This window comes from Hoplias malabaricus, chromosome 12 (assembly GCF_029633855.1).
Source record: "Hoplias malabaricus isolate fHopMal1 chromosome 12, fHopMal1.hap1, whole genome shotgun sequence".
NCBI lineage: Eukaryota > Metazoa > Chordata > Actinopteri > Characiformes > Erythrinidae > Hoplias > Hoplias malabaricus.
This window is the reverse complement of record NC_089811.1, coordinates 20187905-20197099: the sequence shown is the minus strand read 5'-3', so window position 1 is coordinate 20197099 and position 9195 is coordinate 20187905.

Here is a 9195-nt window from a genome sequence, read left to right as displayed (position 1 = left end):
AATTTAAAAAAAAAAAAAACACATTTCATCAAATTCTGAGGATGTTTCTGCCCCCTCCAGGGTGTATTCCTGCATTGCGCCCAGGGATTCTGGGTAGGCTCTGGACCCTGAACTGGATAAGCGGTTACAGATAATGAATGAATGAATGAGGATGTTTCCTCACCAGTCTGCTTGCTTGCTTGTAGCTGTTCTAATCATTTAAAACGCAAATGTCTGTAAATGGATTAAAAAAAAAATGCTAGGATGGTATGCTAGGATTTCTCTCTTGACTCACAGTAGAAAATGATTTCCAAGTATGTGATGATGATTATTGTGGTAAATCACATGTCCTAAGCCTAATGAGTACTGAAGATAAAAAATGTTCTTTTGGACCGTTCTCAAAGTATTTAAAATTTACCAACTTATGAGAAAATAACAAAAAGGTCCAAGATACACCCTCCCTCTTTGGGGGAGGCGTGTCCGTTACGAGAGAGTCGCAGACACCAGTCGAGTGAAGTTCAAAGCAAATCAAAGTATTTATTTAACAATACTGGATCCAGGAGAACTAACACATTGAGAACAGTGTGATACCCCTCCCAAGTGAAGCTCTGACCTCACATGATCTGACTCCAACAGTTATACCCATGATGACGTATAGCCTGGTGGTGAGGCGTTTCTGGCTGATTAGCGTATATTAATATGCATAATTTCACGTGTTAGTACTCAGCTCTTCACGTGCAATATTCAGGTGCCTGTTGTGACCCTGAAGACATTCTTTATCTGGCCAGGCTGACAATGGGCCTCTCTTCCCAGCCCTCTTTTCCCAAGAGACTAAAATTTAGGGAGTCAGAAATACACTTCAAGGCCACAAACAGAAACAGCGCCTCCGTGACCAACACTATGATTGATGTCAGTGTGTTACAATCCTGGAGTGCACATCTGTTCAAGGTTAGACGTTAAGAATAAAAAATGTGTAAATATCAAGTTATCATGCCATATAGTGAAGTTAGCTTATAATATGTTTTTAAGAGTAATTATCATATGAGTTAGTAGTGCAGAATCAAGCAAAAATGTTTAACTACATGTGTAATACATCATGTAAATGCTGATTAGTCATTCATATAAATGCATATAGGGTACAGGATTTCACACAATAAGTATGTAGTTATAAATGCTAATTTAACTAATCATTATTTAAGGATATTTGTCAACAAACACAAAGTAATAAAATTGTTTTCTACAACAGTACAAAGCACCATGAAACTCTGCTAGTGCCTGTAATGAAAGTAGCTGACCATATCCTTCACTGCATGTGCACTGTAATTCATTTTAAAGGATCTTTAATTACATTCAGGACTACAGTGAATTCAAAAATAGTAGCTGCATTCCTTATTTATAAAAAATGACAGTAATTGTCACTTGCATGAACTGTCACTTTATAATCTATAATTATGCTGAGAAGTACAATGGATTCAGAATGTAATTAAGATACTCATGTTTCTAGTATCATACTTTTTACTTACTCAGTAAGTTTTTTTTAAATCTTGTGGCTTACTTAACAGGTACTTTCTCTGTACTTACCCAGTAATTAGTGGGCTGTAATTTAAAGTGTTAGCAAATATTGTATGACGAAAGATTGGATTTGGAGGTATTAATTTTGATGTTTCAGATATTATTTTTACTGTTATTTGGAAATTTAGATGCTAAAGTCTGTATTTTTGTACAATATTTAATTATTATGGGTAAATTTTATTTACATAAGAAAAGAAGGTCAGCCAAACTTTACACATTTTCTCCATGAGCTTAAGCAATATGGCACCAAAACAAAACATGTAAGAAATAAGAAAGCAAAAAAAGTACATCCCATCCCCTCCCTAAGTTATACCTTATTAAAAATAAAAAATAAAAAAGAACCAGAAAGAGCAGGAAGAAGAGGCGGATCTAAAAGGCTGCTGGTGTTGCTCTTTAACAAACTCTGGCCCAATATAAATATCAGCTGTGCATATACTGCTTCACAAATATGGCAAAACCAACAGACAGAGGGATCCCTCTGAGTTGTGGTATCTCTTAGAAAAAATTTAATGAAGCACTTATTTTTTTAATAAATAATGATATCAGAGTGAATAAATGTGTACACTCTCAGGAAAACTGTTACAGTTACCCTTAAGGGGATATATTCAGTACCTTTAGTTAGGAAACATAAATGTTCTATATTCTCTATTATTTGTTGATTTTTAAGTTGTGTTGAATTCATGCACCTAATTTCATTTCCATGACTAATATTAAGAGAATAATATGTATCTTTAGGTGACACAGCTGGACTTTAAAACCACTGCTGTACCCTTAAAGGTACATTTACACCTTTTGGAAAAATAATGAACCTGTACCATACCTTTTTTTCTGAGAGTGTATTATTGGACAGGCTGTTGGTGTTTTGAGGAAAGGAGCAGGGGATAAATTTCACACCAAAACTAGGAACAGACTTTCATTCAACATGTTAGAGTTATTCAAATTGTGGTTTTCCCTGTTTCGTTAAACTGATACCTGGATAATTTTCAGTTTTGTTTCTTCTTTGCTTCAGTGTGGGGTGTGTCTGCTCTCTCAGTGCTGATGACTCAGAGAGAGAACACCATGTTCCTGTGCTCTCTGCTATGAATAACAGTGCTTTTCTTGCCAGTTATTACAACACCAATTCCAATGAAGTTGGGACGTTGTGTAAAACATAAATAAAAACACAATACGATGATTTGTAAATCCTTTTCAACCTATATTCAATTGAGTACACTACAAAGACAAGATATTTAATGTTCAAACAGATAAACTTTATTTTATATATTTATTTATTTATTGCAAATATTCACTCATTTTAAATTTGAGGCCTGCAAAAGAGTTGGGACGGGGCAACAAAAGACTGGTAATAGTTGAGGAATGCTCTGGGCCGAGATCATCTGAGATGGACTGATGCAAAGTGGAAAAGTGTCCTGGGGTCCGACGAGTTCACATTTCAAATTGTTTTTGGAAATCATGGATGTCGTGTCCTCCGGGCCAAAGAGGAAAAGGACTGTCCGGATTGTTATCAGCGCAAAGTTCAAAATCCAGCATCTCTGACGGTATGGGGATGTGATAGTGCCCATGGCATGGGTAGTCCAGACCTGCTGCTAGGTCACTAATTCAAACCAGCTGTAGGAGCACAGTGTAATTTGCGTTTGACTCATTTTTAGGATTAATTTCTGTCCAGCGAAGTCAATCATTTCTCAGCGTGAGTAATGTCATGCGTGGTGTGTGAACTTGTTGAAATGCCTGTGTCTCACTTGAGAGCCCTGTACAGGGGTGTATCAAGCTTTTCAAAAGTGTGGGTGTTCTGGGATGGGGAAGTAAAATCACCTCTGAAATAATCATAGCAAAATTATAATTAACTTCCGGAATTTCTACATTTTATGTACATCTAGGCCTACAGAAGGGGTGTCCAAAAAAAAGCAAAGTTGACAGTCAACTGTCTGTTAACTGACAGTTAACCTGTGATTTCAAGAGAGGGAACTATTTGCAGTAAAACGGTGGATTTTACATTCTTTTGTATGGAAATGTATTGCTGCCACACACTTTAAAATCAGTATGTTATTATTATGAGATAAGCATCTCGTTTTTATGAGATATATAAAAAAGAGATAATTACATCAGAATTCCAAGATACTTAACACATAACTGTGAGATATTATGTCATTTTTAACACAATGCTCCCATAATAATGATATATTTAAGATTTTTATATATATATATATATATATATATTGTATGTGGCAGCAATACGCTTCCATGCTTTTTATATCTTGCATATAAAATGATATTTTGATTTTTTCATTATGCTTATAAGAATCAAATTGTTGAGTGATTATTCTGATTATTCAATTTGTCCAACTTGCTCTTTTAAACATAGTTAAACAGGTATTAACTGCCTTTTACAACTCAGTTGCAAATCTCATTTGCTTTCAGAAATATAAATCAGTTATAATGAATAAACATGAAGTTGGTACAATTTAAACACACAAAATGATGCAATAAAATGATCAAATAAGCTTTATAGATGACTTTACAACTCAAGAAGTCACTGCAACTATTGAACATTACTTCCAACAAATCTTCCCCTGCCTTTTCCTTTTGTGCATCCTAATATTTCATGACAATGATTTTTCAAAACACTGTCCTATGATATTACTATATTATATAGCAAGAGAATGACTGAAAAAAAGCCTCACTCACACACCTCGTACGATTACTTTGAAATCTGTACCTCTACTTCCCTTGTCACTGACACTAACTGATACATTTGCTGTGATTGGCTGAAAAAGTCGTCTATGTGTTTGTCCTTGTGTGTGCATGCACCTAGTGTAGCATGTTTTAGTATCATTTTAATCTGACAAAGCGTTTGGGGGGGTGGGGCGGAAGGAATCTTGTTTCAGTAAAACCCCCCAACCCCCTTTTGCTATGTCACTGCTGTCACCTGACTTAATTGCAAATTGATCCTCTGGCCATAATATTATCCAGCCCTGGTGGATAATATTATTTTGTTGCCCTGATATGAGTCCTTTTTGCTGCCCTCGCATCTGATACGAGTTCTATATTCTATTGTTAATATAATATGTGTCTATTTGATTTGCCAGTAATTACTAGTTTTAATTAACATTTATTTGTATTTTAAACAGTGTCCCAAACTTTGGAATTGGGGTTGTAATACATAAATAAATGTCTACTGAATGAATACACATTTTTCCATTAATTTAAAGCAGTGGTTTTAATAGCATTTTACTTTCAGCCACGTGTTTGTTTCTTAGCTATTTTAAAACATGCTTTCTTAGGAGTGATATTTCGATTCATTGTGTGTACAATTGTCTAAAGGTAAGAAGCATATGGGTAGTGGTAAGGGTGATGGGGCATCAGAAATGCATTATTATTATGAAGAATATCAAATTATACAAAAACTATCTTTATATTTGAGATGAAGAATCTCACAGCTTTGCAAACAGTGATTATACCAGCTTATGCTCTACAGAGCAGGTCCCCTGTGCAGCATTGTTTAAAATAGGTTTAATGTAGCTTGTGATAAAACAAGGCCAATAGAGCATCATTTCTAGTGCACCTTTAAAGCCCTTAAAGGTTAAATTTAAACTGGTTTCTCCTCATTAACATACAAAGTACATTTAAATAAATTTCATTAAAATACAAATCATAATAATAATGACAGAAAAACAGAGCTCATGGATCCGTACATTCTAAATATTCTCATATGCTTCAGAAAAAAATGCGTATGATTTCAAACTTGATTTTAAAAATACCTACCATAGGAGAAGATCTCAAAAAAGTATGGCAAACTCTTCCATAACTTAGGGACTCCAATTTGATTCCCTTTAAATCTCAGGTAAAAGCATGGAATAGTAAAAAGCAGCTAATTTGGTGATATAGTCAAATGTATAAATGTGGTTATATCTGTGATGAAAATTTTGGAAAAAAAAAAAGCACAAAAAATAAAATAACTCCACAATCTTCAGTCTTGCTGCTCTTAAACACAGATTGAATTTACATCAGCAAATATAAATGAACTGATATTGAAAAGTCACCAGGTTGTAGCTGTGTAATTGTGATCTACACAATTTTTTGATGAGATTAATCTAAGGTGTTGGAGCTATTAATGGTTGAAACGATGCTGTGGATCAATAAGTAGGATTAAGTATCTCTACCAAATGCTGTTAAAATTATGACACTTAATTCTTTCTTATGTTTCTCTTTTACAGCTTTGTCCAAAGTTCCTGCACACAAATTCCACCAGCCACACATGGCCTTTCAGCGCTATTGCTGAACTGATTGGTCAGTGATTGGATTGAACTCATTCTACTAATTTTCACATTGAAATCTTATTAGTAAAAATAGCTTTTTAACTAGTAACAAATGAATTTTTACGTGTCAATTGAATTTTTGATATCAAGATTAAATGATTAATTGATTAAAATCTAAAATGGCTTGCCATAAGAACGACAATTTAAGATATCTGCATTTACAGTCTGATTGTAAAAACAGTAATTTAAGATATCTACAATTAAATATTGACTAGTCAATGTCTTTTAAGATATATCTAATGATGTCAGAAATCCTGAATTAGTATTAAAGGTATGTCAAATTTGAATGTCAGTAAAACATTTTCAAATATCTGAATTCTAGTCATTGTGTGCATTAGCTGCACCATGAGCCACCGCAGTTGCCAGGTTTGTTTTAGCAGCAGTTTGTTTTAACCTTTTTTGGGCTTATTTTTCTGTAAGTCGCTTACAGATGTTTGTTTCAGGTGTTTGTTGTGTTTTCTATGGAAGAAAATCTGTCTCATCAGACTTTGAAATATTACCACCTTTGAATTTGTAGCACTGATTTTTTTTTTTGCACTGAAATTATGCATCTGAATATAATTGCTCTTGAATAGAACTTGTGAATTTTCAAGAACACGTTTTCACTTTTATTATTCAATGTTAATAAATTCAGATAAAAAATTCAAGCTAAAAAAATTCAAACAATATATTTCGAAGTTGCTCAAATTCGGTAGAGGAAATTCAGATACCAAAATATGAGTGAAAAAATTCAGAGTACACATCCGGGACACCAAGGATGAGCCATCAATTCACTTGGATTTTCTCTTTCACCTTATATGGTGCAGTACTGCATTCTGTTGCCGAACACAACTTCCATACCATGGAAAAACTACACGTTTAGCTTCCTTCCGCGGATATAATCTCTATATTTTCAAATTGTCTCAAAAATCTGAAATGTGATATGACAGAATGTGGAAACATGAACTTTGGAGTAAATGTCCTATGGCATTTGTTATTTTTTTAATTGTCAGATTATCAAGAATCTGAAATTGATATTACAGAAGGTGTAGTACAAATATAATATCCCAAAGTGCAGAGTGTAATTCATAAAGTTGTGTTTGTTTAAACACTGAATGCCGGTGTGTATATTCACAATGTCTGGTTATTTCTAATATTATTATAAATATTTATATAGAAATTTGGTTTTGTAGATTATTTATTTGTTGTAACAATGCTTCATGGCAATAAATTTTATAACGTTGAAAAGCCTGTTAATTTCCCTTTTCAATGGTCCCACATTTGTAAGGAACATGCATTTGTGGGATGAGCAGCAGAGCTGAGTGTGTGGGTTGCACCCATGAAAAATTTGCCAAATCCCTTCTGCCCCCTCTGCCAATTACTTGTACCTATGTTTATAAGTAATTTTTTCAGTTTTATTTGTATAAGCTGCATTTCTTAGTGCTGTTCAAATGAAAGTCAAATGTACATATGTTTAAATACTTTTAAAAAGACAAAGACTTTCATGGGGTGTTCTAATTTTCACATGACTGTATTCCCACAGTTCATGTTTCCACATTCTGTCATATCACATGCTATGTTCACAGGGCCATTACAAAAAATTTCCACAGTAAAATTTCTTCATCTTCAGGATATCAATTGTCTGTTATATTGTGTCTTTAGTGAGCCTTTCAGATTCTTGAGACACCTTGAAAATAAAGAGATAATTACGACGGAGTTTTAGGGCCACAGCATTGGAAAAAAAACAAGATTCCGAGATTATAGTCAGAATTCTGAGAAAAAAAAAACTTGGAATCATTCTGACAAAAAATCTCGGAATAATTCTGAGAAAAAATCTCATAATAATTCGCCGCGTATAATGGAGCAGACACAGTGTAATTGTGGAATGCAGTGTGTTGCTTAAGTCATGCTATGGTATAGATTTCAGGAATAAACACTCAGTTCTCTTCCACATCAGGACCACGGTGTGATTAGAATTTAAACCCTGAATCAGTGCACAAACCCATGGCATGTAGTTTCACATGATACAATTAATGATCACGAAAATGATGGATCCAGAGCGAGTAGACCTCTGGTGCCCACGAGGCTCCATCGCATTACGGCTCGGACTCGTACAAAAAACTAAAGCCTTTATTTGAAGGTATCTTAAAAGGATATCTGTAACCGCTTATCCAGTTCAGGGTCGCAGTGGGTCCGGAGCCTACCCGTACTCATTGGGTGCAAGGTGTGGACACACCCTGGAGGGGGTGCCAGTCCTCCACAGGGCAACACACACACACACACACACACACACACAATTTTGGATATCTCTGACTTAGGTTTTACTGGACATTAATTTTATTCAAGATATCTAGAATTTAAATTTAGATATCTACAATTTAGTTTCAGATATCTTAAAATTTATTTAAAATACCTTTAGTTGGAATTTTGACTTGTCAGATAAAAGGCAAGTTATCTCCAATTTACTTTTTGACTAGTCATAATTTAATTGTATATATCTGAAATGAAAATGGGGCAGTTTGTTGTGTTTGTTGTGGGTTTCCTCTGGGTGCTCCAGTTTCTTCCCATGGTCCGAAAAAATAAAAAATAAAAATAAAAAAAAACACATGTTGGTAGGTAGATTGGTGACTCAGTAAAGTGTGAGTGAATGTGTGTGTTGCCCTGTGAAGGACTGGAGCCCCCTCCAATGATTTCGTGTAGGCTCTGGACCCACTGCAACCCTAAACTGGATAAGGGTTCAGAATGAATGAAAATGAGAGTTTCAGAATGAATGAAATGAGAGTTTAAGATAGTCAATAATTAATTTCAGATATCTTGAATTGGAGCTTCCTTTGAACTCAATGGTAAATTTATTCATAGACACTAGCCAAAATGTAATTAAACATATCGAAAATTGTTATGTCAAAATATAATTAGAGATATCTTAATTTAGAAATATGGCTGTTTCCTCACTAGTCATGTGATTATTTTGCCGTTGTACTCCATTGTCATGTGTCACATATCTTGATGGGAGTCCAGATTTGTCTTTTTATAGTCTGTGTTGTAGCTGTTTAGTTGTCTGCCATTCATTTTTGTCTTGTGTTTCAGTCTGGTTTGTCTCTTGTGAAGAGTTGTTATTCTATAGTCTTCCCTTTGCCTTTCATGCTTTAGGTATCTCCTGTCTTGAGTTGTACATTCATTAGTTAGTGTGTTCCTTTGTCTTTGGTTGTCTGAGTTTATTTTGTAGCCAAGCCCTGTTTGTTTCTTTGTTTGTAGTCCTTTAGTATACGTTGCTAACCTTGAGTTTTCTGTCTATTAATACCTAGATTGTTTTCAGTTTTATTCAAAATATGTCTTATTCGTATTTAGC